Source organism: Molossus molossus, unplaced genomic scaffold, assembly GCF_014108415.1.
Source record: "Molossus molossus isolate mMolMol1 unplaced genomic scaffold, mMolMol1.p scaffold_m16_p_11, whole genome shotgun sequence".
In the NCBI taxonomy this organism is placed as follows: Eukaryota; Metazoa; Chordata; class Mammalia; order Chiroptera; family Molossidae; genus Molossus; species Molossus molossus.
This window is the reverse complement of record NW_023425346.1, coordinates 92,012,879-92,031,647: the sequence shown is the minus strand read 5'-3', so window position 1 is coordinate 92,031,647 and position 18,769 is coordinate 92,012,879. Positions and strand designations below refer to the sequence as shown.

The 18,769-nt window shown below is 44.5% G+C and overlaps 1 pseudogene; it reads right to left on the bottom strand.

The window, feature by feature from the left end:
• Positions 1–11,026: 11,026 nt before the first annotated feature.
• LOC118625916 lies at positions 11,027–11,156 on the bottom strand (annotated as a pseudogene).
• Positions 11,157–18,769: the final 7,613 nt, after the last annotated feature.

The following is an 18,769-nucleotide window of genomic DNA, read 5'->3' as shown; positions in this document are numbered from 1 at the left end:
TTCTCAAACCAGTGAGAGCCCAGTGTGCTAGATCAGAACTTAGGTTCACTATCCTGAATCACAGGTGGAATCAGAGAGGCAGAATGAAAGACCGAATTGAAAAGCCAAGCCAACAGGAGAAGAATACCACCCTCACCACTGTAACCTAACACTGCTGTGGCAGAATAACACTCATAAACATAAATAAGAAAAGTGATTATTATTTATGGCTGGTTTTGAATCTACACCAAGAAAACCAAAGAGAATCAAGTTTAAAAACAAAACAAAAAATCAATAGGAGAATCCAATAAGGTGACTGGCTATAAAAATTTATATATGAAAATCAATAGCCTGCGGCATATACAACTAATATGAAAATATAATGAAAGAAATCCTATTTTAAAAGAAGCAACCAGAAAAAGTCCAAACAAAACAAAAAATAGCTAAGGATTAACCTCATAAGGAATATGCAGAACCTACATGAAGGAAAACTTTAAAACTCTAATGAGGTCCTTCCATCGATTTGTAAGAGGTGGAAAGACAAGGCAGAAAGTGGGAGGAACACACACAGCGCCGGGGAGAAGAGATCTCAGAGAAACCGGACAAAAGAGAAGCTGGAAGCCGGGTGGGAAGGCAGAGCCTGGAATTCTTCTTGGCCAGTGACGACATGGTCGCAGGTGCTTTCCTGGGGTGCCCAAGGCTCTGGGGAGGAAATGACCTGCATACCGACCACCATCCCTGAGTCGCCGCTCCTGTCCTGGGGACATATTGCAATCCAGGCCCCCGAGATTTAGGGACAGACCTGGGGGCTGAACAAGCGAGCAAAGGTGGACACCGGGCAGCAGAAGCTCAGCTGTCAGCAGAAGCGGCAGCCCATCCCCGCCGAATGAAAAGCAGACCTCTGTTCCAAAATATAGATGTGATTGTCATTCAGGAACGGTGAGGCCAACAGATCAGGAGATGACTGCCATCTTTTCAACAAATGGTGCTGGGTGAACTTAACATCCACATGCCAAAAAAAAAAAAAAATGAATCTAGACACAGACCTTACATCCTTCACAAAAATTGATTCAAAATGGATCGCAAAACTATAAAACAACTATGTTATCCTAGAAGATAACGAAGAAGAAAATCTAGATGACCTTGAGTATGGCAATAACTTTTCAGCAACACCAAAAGCATGATCCATGAAAGAAATGATAAGCTGGACTTTGTTAAAATTTAAAACTTCTGAGAAAGACCACGTCAAGAAAATGAGAAGACAAGCCTAAACTGGAAGAAACTATTTGCAAAAGATACCTCTGATAAAGGATAGTTACTCCAAATATACAAAGAACTTTTCAAACTCAACAATATAAAAAAATAAACAAAACACTATGATGTTACCTCAAAAAGTTAAAAATTGAACTGCCATTTGACCCCACTTTTAGGACTATACCCTAAGAAACCTGAAACACCAATCAGAAAGAATATATGCACCCCCATGTTCATAGCAGCACTATTTACAATAGCTAAGATCTGGAAACAACCCAAGTGTCCATCAGTACACAAGTGGATAAAAAAGCTGTGGTACATGTACACAATGGAATACTATGCAGCTGTAAGAATGAAAGATCTCTTATCCTTTGAGATGGCATAGAAGGACCTGGAGAGTATTATCCTCAGCGAAACAAGCCAAGCAGAGAAAGACAAATATCACATGATCTCACTTATTTGTGGAATATAATGAACTAAACAAACTGCTGAACAAAATTAACCCAGAGACATAGAGGCGGGGTACAGACTGACAAGCCTCAGAGGAGGGGGATTGAGGGGAAGAGATAAACCACAGAACTTACATGCATGTATGCATGACCAATGAACATGGACAACAAAACTGGGGATGCAGCGAGGGGAAGGGGAGGAGGTATCAATGGGGGAAAAATGAGAAACATCTATAACAAAAACAAATTAATAAATAAAAAAATAAAATAAAACTTAAAAAAGAAAAGAAACAGCCAATTTTTTTAAAATGAGCCAAAGATCTGAACAGACACCTCACCAAAGAAGATATATGCAAATAAGCATATGAAAAGATCCTCCACATCATATGTCATCAGGGAAATGTCAATTAAACAACACCAAGATTACACTACACATCTGTAGGAATGGACAAAATAGGGATCACTGACAACACCAAATGCTGGCGAGGATGTGGAGCAGCTGGAACTCTCATTCATTGCTGTTGGGAATGCAAAATGGTACAATCACTTTAGAAGACAGTTTGGTGTTTCTTACAAAATTAAACATACTTTTACCATATGATCCAACTATCACTATCCTTGGTGTTTACCCAAAGGAGTTGAAAATATACATTTTCCACACAAAAACCTGCACAAAGATTTTTATAGCAGCTTTACCTACAAATGCCAAAAGTTGGAAGTGACCAGGATGTCATTCAGTAAATGAATGGATAAATAAATGGAGGTATGTCTAGACAATGGAATATATATTTTTATAAAAAGAACTGATTGTCCGGCCAGTGTGGCTCAGTGGTTGAGCATCGACCCATGCACCAAGAGGTTACCAGTTCGATTCCCAATCAGGACGCATGCCCAGGTTGTGGGCCCGATCCCCAGTGGGGGGCATGCAGGAGGCAGCCAGTTGATATTCTCCATCATCGATGTTTCTATCTCTCTCTCCCTCTCCCTTCCTCTCTCTCTAACATCAATAAAGACTTTCTGGAAAAGGTAAAACTGCTGAGACAATAAAAAGATCAGTGATTACCAAGAGTTGGGGGTGGATGAATAGAATGAACACAGAGGACTCTTAGGGCAGTGAAAAAACTTTGCATGATACAATAATAATGGAAATATGTATGTAATTATACATTTGTCCAAACCCACAGAATGCACAACCCCAAAAGTGAACAGTAATGTAAACTATGGACTTTGAACAATTGTGAAGTGTCGACGTAGGTGCGTGAATGTACCAGTCTGGGGGACGCGAAGACAGTGAGGGAAGCCATGAATGTTCCAGGGAAAGGGGAAAACAGGAAATCTCTGTAACTTTCCCTCAATTTTGCTATGGACTTTAAATTGCTCTTTAAAAAAAATAGAGTCTTACTTCTAAAAAATGATTAATTAATTAATTTTTAAAAGATAGTTTGTTATACACAAATAGGTCCCAAAAGAAGGGGTCATGTCCTGGCCAGTTGTGCTCAATGGTTAGAGCATCAGCCCTCAGACCAAAGGGTCTCGAGTTGGATTCCAAGTCAAGGGCATGTACCTGGGTTGCAAGTTCAATCCCACCCCCGCTTCCACTCTCTCTGAAAATCCAAGGAAAAATATCCTCAGGTAAGGATCAATTTTTAAGAAAAGAAGGGGGCGTGCTGTGCCTCTGAGGGCCCCACGGGGAAGCGCCAGGGTCGGTCTGGAGGCAGCAGAAGCAAGGGGGAAATGGAGCAAAAGCCTTGACTGTGGTTTCTGCATGAACAAAGAGGGTTAGCATTGGCTACTCTGAATAATTTCAGTGGTCCCCGGGCATAGGGACTGTCCCTTGTTGTCTGGTACCTGGCCCTGGAGTGGTTAGGGCAGAAGAATAATGGCCCAGGTATAAGAATTTGATAAAGGAGCTGGTTGGGGGTATGAGCTCTGGATTGGTGGGTTGCAAGTGAGTTGTTCACTATTCGTTGAAATTAGCTAACACTGGAAGGCACCATCTTCAGAGTCAGCAAGGCCCCAAGGTGTCAAAGCATCAATAATACAGAACAAGAAGATACGACGGATATACCCTCCCATCTCATCCCCAGTCTACAGAGCATTTTCATTGTTATGAGCCTGTATCTTCTTTATGACTTCCCTGAGAAAGAAGAAACTGGGGGCAAATATCCATGTGCCCAGTTTCCTGAAGCTCAGCTTAGATAAACCAACTACCCAAGGGTCACCCATAGCTCTTTAGTGGCAGATTTGGGACAAGAATTTGGATCTTCCAACTACCAGACCAAGGCAGTTAGTTTTTCCTCTATAACACTCAATAGGTAACTTTATAAATACATATCTACTTGTTGATAGAAAAGATGGGGGGAGGGTACAAGGAGTCTCCCATGCTGATCCAGTTACCTGAAAATCCCCACCTGAGCAAAGAGGTAAGGATGAAAGGCATTAAAGCTCTTAAAATGCAAATATCATCTAGGAAAGTTGACACAGAAAGCACTGCCTTTCATTAATCCCTAGTCCAGAGCAACTTGGGATGTGTCAGACTATGCAACGAATTGGGTGGGGACCGCATCTGGCAGGACACCTGTGTTCTGGCCCCAGTGTTTTGACCTGTAAAAACAAGGAGGGCTGAAAACAATATTGAAAAACAAAAACAAAAACCCCCAGCCAGTGTGGCTCACTGGTTGAGTGTCACCCCATGCACCAGGAGGTTGCCCATTCAATTCCCTGTCAGGGCACATGCCCAGGTTGTGGGCCTGATCCCCACTGGGGGGCGTGCAGGAGGCGGCCAATTGATGTTCTCTCTCATCGATGTTTCTGTCTCTCTCCTTTTCTCTCTCTCTAAAACCAGTAAAGAAAGAAAAATATATAAAAACAAGGAGGGCTGGATTTGATTATAAAATCCTGAGGTCAATGCCCCATTTCCATCAGAAGGTCAACCCTACCCAGTGCACGTCTTGGGAATCCTGGCCCAGCCTGACAGTGTCCCGCCCCAGATGCATCTCTGTTTGTCACTTTAATCCAAATCTCTGTGTTCTGTTAGGCAGCTGTTTATGGCGTTTTACTCATTTAATAGGTAGATCTTTTTGAAGTTCTCATTTTAAATAATTTGATATTCAAGCAGTATGTGTGTGGTTGAAAGTCATAAAAGTGTTCATTTAAAAGACTTCTCCTTTTCTCTCAGATACCAGCTGAAGTGTGGAGCAGTTCCCTCGAGCAGAGCTTGCTGCCTAGAAACCCTTTTTCATGATGCTTTGCCACCATCACTAAATTGAGTTATTCCGACAGCCTTTGATGTGCTGGTTTTCTTTCCCCCTAAGTGTGCATTGAAAGCTGAGCAGCAACATAATTTAATTCTTCAAGATTTACTTTTAAATCACCAGGGTGGTCCTTCTGGGGAACAGAGAGTTGACCCCATTTTCTCAAGTTGAAATTGATTTAGGTCAAACAATTCTTGGAATTTGAATTAGTTACTTTTCTCCTTATCGGCATGAACTTTAAGCTTCATTTTCCAGCAGCTGGGAACATCTGTGCTACCTATGAATCACAGATGATTTGAGGAAACCAAATGTGGGCAAAGAAGGATATTTACTACTCACTGAATTTGCTTGGCAGAATTCTTCATGATGATCTGTATCGGTGTCTTGGTACAATTGTGTTAGGTGTCTGAATTCCTTTTACAAAAGGAAAACAAGACAATTACCAAGGACTAAGAATGTAATCAAAATAATACAATCATTTGACTGTTGAGTAAGAAATCTTCTGTAAACACTATGGCATATTATTCTGGAATAAAAAATAGTTACTATGAGGGAAGTTTATTGAAAAAAAAAAAAATGTGTGTCATGGAAAGTTAAGGGCTCTCTTCCTCTAAACTCCAATGTGTAAAGTCTGATTCAGTGACCAAGGGACAAATTTACCTATTTATAATAAAGCACCCCACTTACATCAACAAGCTGTTTCTCCACATAGGGATTGAGTTTGAGTATATAAGTATTTTCATATTGTTTCTCGATTACCCTTAGTAATAAAAATGGTGATTTAGGTTCCCCCAGTGAAAGAGGATTCTCTGAAAACTGATTAAAGAAAGAAAGCAGAGGATGGCTTAACTTAAAGATCAAGGACCTAAAGCAGAGTGTCTCTAGTGATATGCCCTACGACTCCAGTGGCCCTCAGCTGCCTATACAGATTCATACCTTCATTTATTTGACTGTCTGGGCACCCAGTGAATTACACTTCATGGTGCCCAGCTGTCCTGTCATGCTCTCCCAAGTTAGGCTTTTTTAGGAGTACTAAGAAGTGCTGGGGTAGATCCCCAGACCTGATCCCTAGGAAGATGTCAGTTTCAGGGAAGTCTTAAGGATTCAGATTGAACCATATCAACTCAAAATGCCTCTTGAACACCAATTATGTGCCAGGCACTGTGGTCAGGATTTGGGCATAAGATGACATTGGTCATGTTCCAGCACACATTAAGCTCTTGGTATTTATTGAATGAAGAATCAGCTGAAGAAGATGGCAGTGTGAACAAGAAGAATGAACAGAAAGACCCTGAGCTCGTAGTAATTGCTTGGGAAACTTTGGAGGAACTAATGACTAACTAGATGGAGAAATAAAAGAGAAGGGAAATTGAACTATGGCCCCAAAGACTTCAAACCTTGGGGCTATATAACAGGAATACCATGGATGCAAGTGGCAGATCTGGCAGAAAGAAGTCAAGACTAATTCAGTTTACAGTAACAGCGGGACACTCTAGTGGAGGTAGGTACCCTAGACCTCCTTGTGCAGGACTAGTCCAGAGCTGGCACAAACTGCCCTAGATGATCCCAAGGCCGCCCAAGGGGAGAATCCTGCAAGTCCTAGGCATACAGTTATAGAGACAGAAATTCTCACAGCGAGGGGTTTCATTAAAGGCCTTTATTTCAACCACCCATATGATCCATTAATTTATGGTTTATGTTACCCAGATTTTCTTTAGATGGTCCCCAAATCCGCCTCTCTGTAATAACTCATTTAGATGATGTCATTTCCTGAATTTTATGTTTCCATCTTTGTAAAGCTATTTGGATCTAAAAACACATGTTCTTCGGGACTTTCTGCCTTCACCTAATTTCGCCCAGCTTCCTCCCTCAATGGTAGTAGCTGTAATTCATTGTTCCTTCCCTTGGCTTTCTTGAGACCCAGTCGATCTGCTCGTTCTCATTAGGAGTGAGGAATCTGATGTTTGGGAAGGGAACCCATCGGTTCAGGCCTAACCAGACCAGACCAGTTGTTCACAATTGATCAAAGCGATCAGTCTTTCACAACTCCACCTTCCAATGTAGCGTCTCTCTCTCACACACACACACACACACACACACACACACACACACTGCCCTAAACTGATTGTCCAAGTCTTCCTGTTTGCCCTGGGAGCCTCCCTCCCAGTGGTCAGAGGGGGCAAAATCATGGGCAGGGCATGGGCACAGGATGGGCAGTCACTGGACTGACCCAGTAACTCACCTCTGTGACCATTCACAAATGGAAGGGCAAAAGGAAGCCACAGGAAGCCAGGAGAGTGTCCTGCTGAAGCACCCTCACCTAAGTATGTAAATATCCAAATGTGTCCTCAATCTCGACATGTTCGTGCCGGATTCTTTCGGACAAGATTGCCTAGTCCGCCCTGGCCGGTTTGGCTCAGCGGTTAGAGCGTCGGCTTGCGGTCCTGAGAGACCCGGGTTCGGTTCCCGCTAAGGGCACGTACCTCGGTTGCAGTTTCTCCCCGGCCCTGGTCGGTTGTGCGGGTGGCAACCACTCGATGTGTCCCTTCACATCGATGTTTTTCTCTCTCTGTTCCTCTCTCTCCCTCCCACTCTACCTGAACAAAAAATGGAAAAATGTCCTCCGGTGAGGATTAAAAAAAAAAAAAAAAAAAAAAGATTGCCTAGTCTACCACGTCTTTCAGTCATGGCCCACCTTTATCACTTTTGCCTTCTTCATTTCCTCTTATAGCGGATATTTTTTTCATATTTTTGTTTAAATCAACTCACATTTTCTTTAAATAAAGTTACTTCTTTGAAAACTTAATGTCACTGTGATAAAGAGAAAAACCAGTTCCACTTGCCACATAAAAATGCAATAATCAGCCCTGGCCAGTTTGGCTCAGTGGTTAGAGCGTCGGCCTGCGGTCCAGAGAGACCCGGGTTTGGTTTCCGCTAAGGGCACGTACCTCGGTTGCAGTTTGTCCCTGACCCTAGTTGGTCGTGCGGGTGGCAGCCACTCGATGTGTCCTTTTCATGTCGATGTTCCTCTCTCTCTCTCTCTCCCTCCCACTCTATCTGAACAAAAAATGGAAAAAAATGTCCTCAGGTGAGGATTAAAAATAATAATAAATGCGGTAACCATAAAAACATGATTCCCTTCTAGCTAAGTATGAAACTGAGCCCTGCTCTGGTAACGGGTGAGCAAGTGCCAAGAGTGGCTGCTGGAGACCTGCTGGCACCAAGTGGAGACCTTCCCTCCACCCCTCCGGAAGCACTGGAAACGAACTCATCCTCCTGACAATGAAACCTACGTAGCACCACGTGCCAGGCACAGTTCCCATGACAACCCCAAAAGGCAGGCATCTGTCCTATCCCTTGAGAAATGTGGAAACTGAGGCATGGAGAGATTAAGTAACTTGCCCAAGGTCATTTACCTGGTAAAGAGTAAAGTCTGGATGCAACTAAGCAGCATCTCTTTCTCTGATGGTATTGTTTTTTTTTTATCCTCACCAGAGGACATTTTTGCATTCATCTTCAGATAGAACAAGAGGGAGAGAGGAAGAGAGAGAGAGAAACACCGATGTGAGAGAGACATATCGAGTGGTTGCCACCCACACGACCCCAACCAAGGCTGGGGACGAACCGCAACTGAGGTACATGCCCCTAGCGGGAACCGAACTCGGGACTCTCTAGTTCACAGGCCGACGCTCTAACTAGTGAGCCAAACAGGCCAGGGCTCTCTGATTGTATTAATGTTGCACATCTGTCGCCTCAAATCACCACCCTTTGGTGACCACTGATCAAGACCAGCCAGAGTCAGAGGGGGATATGGCAGCCCAAGTTCACACACGTAGAGTCAGGATTAGTATTTGCTACATGGTGACCTTGATAAAAACACATCCTGCTCCCCAGGGCAGCCTGCCGGATTAACTGTTACCTGCAACTAGTTTCTTTTGCGGCTCACTCACCCTTTCACTTTCCAGGTGAACTCGGCCCGTTGCCCTGCTTCTTGTTCAAATAACAGAGTCCTGTTTCAAGGTCCTTGAACAGTTAGCACTTAATTCTGCGTTTTATCATCTTCAGGCTCTGTCCTTCAACACATGATCCCTGGAGGGAAGGAGGCAAAGAGAGTCATCCCACGCAGGCCCCTGCAGCTCCTCCCCGAAGAACACAAGGGAGGCAGCAAAATAGGAGACACTCAGCCTCCCCGAGCTGGAACCCTGATTAAAGAGGTGGCCGCAATTACAGCGATTTTCAAATTATTGACGGACGAAGTGCCTCTGGTAATGGCTGAAGCTGGGGTTGGCCACGTAATAAACTCGTGTTTGGATTAGTTAGTAGTTCAGTTCTGAGAGGTTATGATGGCAAATCCCAGGACTGGGGCGTAGCTCTCATGTGGTGCCCAGGATGGTCTGTGAAGTTGCCATTTACAGGCCATTTCCTCAGAGAGGGAGACAGAAAGTAAGAGGGAGAGGGACAGGGACAGGGACAGGGAAGGAGAGGGAGAGGGAGAGAAAGAGAGGGAGAGAGAAAGAAGAAAATGAAAAGAGAGACTAATTGGACATCAAGTGGGTGCTTTTAATGGCGAAGATTCGTACTGGAGAATCACAGTGAGGTTGGTGCACACAGGGTAGGACCACACGTCCCTCCCTGTGCAATTGCGCATTTGTTCTTTAGAATCCAGTGGGTCATGATGATGGAAGATGGATGAGCTGATCCCCCCTCCCAAAGCACAACTCCCTGCTTCACCCCTCACCCCTCACCCTCCCCACCCCACCCCCACTTGTCTCTGCCTCTCCTGGCTTGAAACCTGTTCGAACTTCTCAATTAATGCTTCTAAAGCCTCCGTGATCGTGTCCCTGTTCTAAGGTTAGGGAAGAACCAGTTTCTGGCATAGCCCTGCCTGCCCAAATGGGGCCCAGAAAAAGACCTGTTTGTGGACGGTGCTATCTGCCAAATTACTTATATAAGGAGCCAGGTCCTTGATGAGGCTACAGCCAGGCCACTGCCTGCCTGGACTGTGTTTACAAAATTTGTGCAGAAATGGGCTAAAATAAGAACAAAGCTAGCAAAAAGGAAGGCTTCGGGGTCATTTACTGCATCGAGGGCAGCCCATGCCGTGGAGCCTGGCCGGGAGAATCCAGCTCCCCAGGCCCCAGTGTACGGCAGTGGGGTCCCGACTTTGGTCCAAACACTGCAGAGCCCTCTACCTACTACCTCATTCTTTGTAAACCCCGATTCTCCTAAATGAAGTAGAGTGGAGTTGTCTTGCTCTCTCCTAAGCTAGAATGATAAAGGGTCACCCTCAAGGCTTTGGGGAGGAGAGAGAAATGATTCCAGGAGCATATTCATGCACTTGCAAAAGATGCTCATCTTGTTGACTTTCCACTCTGGGGTGGCCCGAAAAGCCATTCCTGGACCCAGAGGCAAGTCTTCTGAGAAGCTAATTCTGGCTCTTCCCTGGCCGAGGGGGTGGGGGACTCGCCATAGACAAACAAGGTCAATGGCTTTGTAACATTTGCAAAAGTAAAACATTTTTGTATTCTTTTTCTTAAAGGAGGCCACCAAGATCATATAAACTTCAAGCCCCATAAAATTCTATTCCACCCAGCCCAGACCCGGGAACGTGCCCACGGCCTCTGCCTCCTTCTCGCAGAACATGAAGCTAATCGGCAGGCATACTGGCCACAGAAACCAGAGGGTAAAGGAGGGGAGAGTGGGACCCAGGGAGAGGACAGAGCCAGGGAGGAAGAGAGAGGAGCCAGGAAGGAGGGACACCCTGAAGAGCTCACCATTCCCCCAAAGAGGGGGTGAGCAGGAAGGCAGAGAGCATGTCCCCAAGTTTCTTTGGACTCAGAGTGTAGTCAAGGCAACATAGTGTAGTGGAACCAGAATGCCTTGTTCAATACAGGCTCGGCCTTTTACTAGCTGGGTGATCTCGGGCAAGTTGCTTGACTTTTCTGTGCCCCCGTTTCCTCATTACTGCTCAAAGAATCAGAGTAGCTACCTCATTGAATCGTGAGGCTTGAAGGAGCATACGCATGCAAAATACTGAGAACAGTGTGGCATGTAGACAGTGCTAGCTGGTGACAGTGTCTGTCCTGCTCTTTCATTTTACAGTCAGGGTGTTGCAAGTCCTGACTACGCAGAGACGCTAATCACAAGTCATGCGAACTCCAATCATGTTCCAACCTGCCCTCCAAAAGGAGGAACAGGTAAGGATTATCCTACCTGACGATATACCTTCCTGCTCTTTTAAACACTAAATGGGTAGCTGAGGAATTCTGCAAGGCCAAGGCCACTGCACATTTTGTCATTTCCATCACCTTGCAAACGGCAACGCTACCTTCTTAAAAACACCCAGAGACCAGCTCCCCTCTCTACACCCGCAGTAGAGACCTATCCGTCTTCCAGCATCATCTCCACTTCCTCTAACGCAGTCTGTCCCTTCGGCGGAGGGCCCTACTCTCTGCTGTGATCACGCCAAGCTCCTCTCAGCCTCACCTTTGCTCCCCCACTTCACCCCCACAGCAATGCCTTCCACCCAACTCTCTAAACCTCAATCTCTGAATTCCTGTGACACTCAGGTTATCTTCTTCTCTTTCATTCTTCTGCGTAATGATTGCCCTCTGTCTCAGTAAATAAAGCAAGCATCGCTATGTATTCCGTGCTAATTATCATCTGAGCTTCTGTCAAAGAATGAGAACAGAAAAAGGAACAGGCACTGTGGTGGTGGTTGCACACAACCTCTCATTTATTCATTCAGACAACGCTTACTGGGCGCCCACCCCATGCTCCGATTCTATAGAGGGCACGGTGTTATAGAACAGTGAGCATCAGTAGCACCTGGAGAACTTTAACAAAACAAATTCCCAAGTCTGGGGTTGGCCCCGTGAATTTGCACTTCTGACAAGATCCCAGACGATCGGGATACTGTTGTTCAAGACCACATCTTGAGTAGCATGCTGCACAAGGCAGCTCTGCCTCAGTGGCTGGTCTGATTGTTCATAACCCACGGTGATCTCCCAAGCACCATTCACTGACGCGTGCATCATCCCCGCCTGCGTCAGGGCCTCTGCACATGCTCTTTCCTCCGCAATACTCCTCAACCCTTCCCTGCAACCCCCTCTCTCCCTCCACCCTTCCTTACATAGCTGGGCTGTCCTCATGAAAAATCTCTCCACCCCAACACACATACACACACAGGATGTTCTCTACTTCTGCACCCTATTTGTCTCTTTCATAGAACTTTCGGAATTTGCATTAGCATTTGTTGACATGTCTCTCTTGCCAGAACAGAAACTCCATGACAGCAGGAACAATATCTATTTAATCTTCTATGTATCCCCAGTGCCTAGCACAGAGCCTGGGACACAACAGGTGCTCTACAAATACGTGGATCCACTGATTCCTTTGATGAATATTTCATGAGTACTAATTGTGCCAAGCACTGTTCTAAATGTTGGAGATACAACAGTGGACAAAAATGGCCAAAACCCCTATTCTTGGAGTGTACATTGTATGCAGGGAGACTATCCGTAATCAATGAGCATAATAACTAACTAACTGTTAATAAGCTATAAAGGGTTGAGTGCTATAAAAAAGATAGAGCAGACTGAGGGGAGCAGGAACAATGAGGTGGGGGGCTGGGCTGTAAACTGAGATTTTAGAATTTGAGGGATTTGAGGGAGTTTGCCTTGTGGATATCTTTGGAAAGAGTTTTCCAGCCAGTGTCAAGACCCAAAAGCAACATTGTCCAGTAGAACTTTCATGATGATGGGCACGGTCTACATGTGCACTGTCCGACACAACAGTCACTCGCCGCGTGTGGCCTGTGGGATGGACCAGCGCGCAGCCCTCAAGTGTGAACGTGGAGTGCACACGCAAGGAGCAGCAGGTGAGCTCAGCAAGGTAAGGCAGGATGGGGCAGGACTCTGCCGCTCAGCGCCAGGACTCCAGCCTTTATTCTGAGTGAGATGGGCGCCATCAGGGGGTTCCGAGAAGGCAGTGGTAGGATAGTGCCTATGTTTTAAAAGATTCCTCTGGCTGCTGTGTGGAGAATAAATGGCGGGAAGACAAGTAGGGAGGCTGCTAGAGGCGAGCAGGTCAAAGATGGTGGCAGATCGGAGCCGGGTGGTGCCGGTAACGGAGGTGCTAAATGTCAGGATCTAGATATATTTTGAAGATGGAGCCCAAGGGATTTTCTGACAGGTGCTGATTAAAACATATATTAAGCTCCTAATAGATGCCAGGCACTAGCTATGAACTTCATCTAAGCCAGATTTGCCAAAGAAATGTCACCCAGGCTTTGACTGGTACCAGTTTCTCCTAAGACGGATAGCACCACGGGGCATTTCTCACTTTCAGTGGCCCACAATTTGATCCTCGAACATCGCCTCTTCAGATCAGAGCCAATATAGCCGGCTGGCAGCATGAAATGTGTTGTTATTATTCACCCAGCATCTCTCCATGGTATGTACATTAAGAAAATAGATGACTCAAGTCCTACATAAATCCTTCATTCTCCTGTTTTATTCCCCTGTCTGTCATCTCCTCATTTATTCTTAATATTCAGGTTTTGCATTCAAGGCCAGGTCAGGTCTCTGGAGGACTTCTATCTTCCTTCTCTCGCATCTGCCTGGTCCTCCTCCAGAGACTTCCACAGCCTGAGGATGGGAAATTGAGTCATCCGTCTTCTGTAACCATATGGATAAGATGTAGTCATTACCGTTGTCGGCATTGTTGTGCTTCAGAAGCTAATTAAGACAATTAGCTATTAAATAGCAAAAACAATTAAGCTCATTGAAATAAACCATATGCAGTTTTACACTTGTGCGTAGACAAGAAATTAACATGTGGCTAGATGGTGGTGCCACAGACGTTCTGGTGCCAAGATAAATCAGGGAACATGGGGGCCGACGACAGAGGTGTCTTGACACCCAATCAGTTTCCACCATAAAATGTTTCTCAAAAAACATGTGGCTCGATTTGAGGAGGTTTCTTCTATGTTGAAAGAAAAAGTGTATTCCTGCCCAAATGTGTCTTTCAGGCTGTAAAACAGCAGAATCATGCCGTTCTCCTGCCTCCAACTCAACTCCGCAGCTGGCCGAAGCATCCAAAGACACTGGGAGGAGAGAAGTCTGCTCAGGGTACATCTGAAGACCATCTGCAAGTTTTCCAGATCTGCAGGCGGAAAGGGGTTTCCCACGGGTTTAGGTTGCGGCTGGCAGTTTTAGATCGCATAGATAAATTCCAAATAGAGGGGCGAAGGACCAAGAGCCAGAGGAGGGAAGAAAAGCTGTGGAGACCACGGGAGGCTCTGTAAGGGATGTGTGTTTATCTGGAAGTTTTTTGGCTGCATGTGCCAAAACAAACTCAGCTGGAATTTGCTTAAGCCAAAAATGGAATTTAGCTAGAAGGACAAGCTGTAAGGAACACAGCCTCAGAGGTCCCAGGGATGCAGCCAAATAAGACTCGTATCTGTCTGTCTCTCTCTCATCTCTGCCCAGCTCTGTTGGCCACACTCTGGCTGCAGAGAGCCCTCTCTTAGTGGCAGGTAGCATGGATGCTGCTAGTGCCAATTTAGCTACGCTGGTGGATGAAGAGTACTCCTATACCAATGTCCCTGGCTGTGCATGCCCACAAACCAGTCTCCATAGCCACAATACAGGATAGGATGATTGACCGAACCCCTACCCACAGACCCCCCTCTCCCCACTCGCACCCCACCTATAGCCAAACAGAGAAGCATGGGAGGAAAAGTTTGCTGGAAAAGCAAAACCAATAGTTCCTACATCAGAGTGCTAAAGAAAGGATCAGGCCCTGGCCGGTTTGGCTCAGTGGCTAGAGCGTCGGCCTGTGGTCCAGAGAGACCCGGGTTCGGTTCCCGCTAAGGGCACGTACCTCGGTTGCAGTTTGTCCCCAGCCCTGGTCGGTCGTGCGGGTGGCAGCCACTCGATGTGTCCCTTTCACGTCGATGTTTCTCTCTCTCTCTCTCTTCCTCTCTGTCCCACTCTATCTGAACAAAAAATGGGAAAATGTCCTCGGGTGAGGATTAAAAAAAAAAAATTAAAAAAGAAAGGATCAGAATTTGGTGAAGAGACAGTAGAGAGGATATTGCCCTAGGGGGAAGTATATAGAAATCTGAGCATTCCTAGGCTCTGTTTTTTGTAGTTGTACCATTCTGCCATGTATCTGCTGAACATTCAAAAAACAGGATTATCAACAGCCAGGATTCCTTTCCCCGGCGTCCACCTTACCCACAGTCCACAACTGCCATGTGTAGAATTAGAATAGCAATGAGGTAGAGAAGAAATAGTCTGAAGAAGAGCCCAGCTTCTTTTCTCATAACTAATCTAAGTCATTATCTATTTTTGATGGACATTTGTTATTTGGTTCGATATACAGTGGTCATATAGTATCTAAACCTACTTCCTATTTTTAGGGAATTCCTTATCTTATAAGCAGTAGAGTCCTGGTAATAGTTTAACAACCTACTATGAAGGGAGGGGAGACCTAATTTGTAGTGTTTGCTCATTTCTGTAGTATCGATGTCCCACTGTGGCTAATTTCCAACTATCAATGTGGTGTCACTGAATGCATTATTGGGAAGAGAGGCACAGCAGCACAGCATGCTAGAATATCTCCTCCATACAGATGCAACAGGCATAAATAATTTCAAGAACACAGATAATAGTAAAAGTAATAAAATAATTAAAAGTGATAAATTTAGGGTATTGAACACTGTTGTTTTTAATATAATGTATTTAACTGAGTTTATATCATTTGCCTTTTAAAATTAAGCTTTTATTCTGAGATCAATATCACAACAAGGGTGTTGACCTTGACCCAGCCAAAATACAGAATATTGCCATCACAACTTGAGGGCCCACCCAATCTACTTTCAAGTGGTTTTTCTGTACAAACGGCTTGTCTTGGCTCATCCTTTGAACTTTCCTAAAATCTCTCAAAGGTTTACAAACCCCAAACAAGCAGCATCTGGCCTCTATGTGACCCATACCTCTTGCTAAGTGGCCCCAGGCCTGGCACTAGGAGCAGGCTGATTCAGTTCACACTTGGCCTCTCCTGGGCACCTCCAGGCCCAGCTCAAGTAGCAGCCATCCGTAGAATGCTCTGTAGCTCATGCTGGGTGGCTCCTGGAAGGGCAAAGGTGGTGGTTGACCTTGGCCTGCACCTCCTAGAAAGCCCCACAGATAGCACACCTGATGGCCAGCTTCAGACCAAGCCAGAGCACCAAGCAACCACCTCCACAAATGGCACACTCAAGGGGCAGACTCGGCAGGCACCAGAGACCCAATGAAGCAAGTTCAGCTCCCTGCACAGTAGCATCTCCTTTGTAGTTGTGGCCAGTCCTTATAGCCAAGTGGCCTGGGATCAAGCCCTCCCACTGATGTGCCAACAGCAATCAAGACTCAACCTCAACAGTAGAGTACACACATCCCACATGGGGGATTGGCGCACCTGAAGCAGCTGGCTTGAGTGACCAGGGAGGCTGTGCCATTGGGCCACCTACTTACATAAGCAGCTGATTTACCAAGACTGGGAAACATAGCAGATCTACCTAATACGTAGAAACAAACAGAGAGAGAGACAACCAAAACGGGGAGACAAAGAAACATGTCCCAAATGAAAGAACAGGAGAAATCTCCAGAAAAAGAACTAAATGAAATGGAGGCAAGCAAACTACCGGTTACAGGGTTCAGAACAGTGGTTATAAGGATGCTCAAGGAACTAACTGAGAACTTCAACAGCATAAAAAAAATGACATAGAAACCACAAAAAAAGAACCAGTCAGAAATAAATAATACAATACAGTTGTTCCTTGCCACTTCACACATCCACTTTCACGGCTTCACTCTATCGCGATAGAAATCGCGATGTGAAAGTCGAAGCGCAAAGTGGCAAGGGACGACTATATAAATAAAGAATTCTACTTCACGGTAGAGTCTGGAACTGATTAACCGCAATGAACGAGGGCCAACTGTAACTGAAATGAAGAATACACTAGAAGGAATCAACAACAGATCAGATGAAGCAGAGGATCATATTAGCAATTTGTAAGACAAGGTAGCAGAAAACACCCAAACAGAGCAGCAAGAAGAAAAAATAATTTTTAAAAATGAGGATAATTTAAGGGACCTCTGGGGCATCGAGTGTAACATTCTCATCATTGAGGTACCAGAAGGAGAAGAGTGAGAGCAAGGAATTGAGAACCTATTTGAAGAAATGATGACTGAAAATGTCCCTAACCTGTTGAAGAAAAAAGACATACAAGTCCAGGAAGCACAGAGAGTCCAAAACAAATAAACCCAAAGAGGCCCACACCATGACACATCATAATTAAAATGGCAAAGCAGCAAGAGAATCCTAAAAGCAGCAAGAGAAAAGCAGTTAGTTACCTACAAGGGAGCTGCCATAAAACTGTCAGCTGATTTCTCAACAGAACCATTGCAGGGCAGAAGGGATTGGCACAAAATATTTAAAGTGATGAAAACCAAAGATCTACAACCAAGATTACCCTACCCAGCAAAGCTATCATTTAGAATCGAAGGAGAGAGAGTTTCCCAGACAAGAAAAATCTAAAGGAGTTCATCACCACCAAACCAGTATTACATAAAATGTTAAAGCATCTTCTTTAAGAAGGAAGAAAAATCAAAATATGACTAATAAAATGGCAATAAATACATATTTATCAACAATTACTTAAAATGAAAATGGATTAAATGTTCCAATCAAAAGACATAGGGTGGAGGAATGGATAAGAAAACAAGACCCTTATCTATGCTGTCTGCAAGAGACTCACTTCAGATTGAAAGACATCAAGAAACTGAAAGTAAAGGGATGGAAAAATATATTTCAGGAAAATGGAAACAGAAAAAAAAAAGCTGGGGTAGCAATACTTATACCAGACAAAATAGAGTTTAAAACAAAGGTTATAAAAAAAATAAAATAAAATAAAACAAAGGTTATATAACAAGAGACAACAAAGGACCCAGCAATTCCACTTCTGGGTATTTATCTGAAGAAACTCAAAACACTAATTTGAAAAGACATATGTATCCATATGTTTATTGCAGCATTATTGATAATAGCCAAGATATGGAAGCAACTTTAAGTATCCATCAATAGATCAATGGATAAAGAAGTGGTACATATATACAATAAAATATGACAGCCATAATTTTTTTTTTTTTTTTATCCTCACCCGAGGACATTTTTCCATTTTTTGTACAGATAGAGTGGGAGGGAGAGAGAAGAAGAGATAGAGAGAGAGAAACATCGATGTGAAAGGGACACATCGAGTGGCTGCCACCCGCACGACCAACCAGGCCCGAAGACAAGCTGCAACCGAAGTACGTGCCCTTAGCGGGAACCGAACCCGGGTCTCTCCAGACCGCAGGCCGACGCTCTAACCGCTGAGCCAAACCGGCCAGGGCCATAAAATTTTTTTAAAAGAATGAAATCTTTCCATCTGCAACAACATGGATGGACCTAGAGGGTACTGTGCTGAGTGAAATAAGTCAGACAAAGAAAGACAAACGCCATATGATTTCACTTACATGTGGAATCTAAAAACAAATAAACAAACAAACAGAAGAGAAACAGACTCATAAATACAGAGAATATTTTGACGGTTGCCAGAGGGAAAGGGTCAGTGGTGGGAGTGAAAAAGGTGAAGGGATTAAGAAGTACAAATTGGCAGTTACAGAACAGTCATGGGGATATAAAGTACAGCATAGAGAATATAGTTAATATTATGTAATAACTATGTTTAGTGTCAGATGGGTACTAGATTTATCAGGGTGATCACTTCATGCATAAGTTGTATAA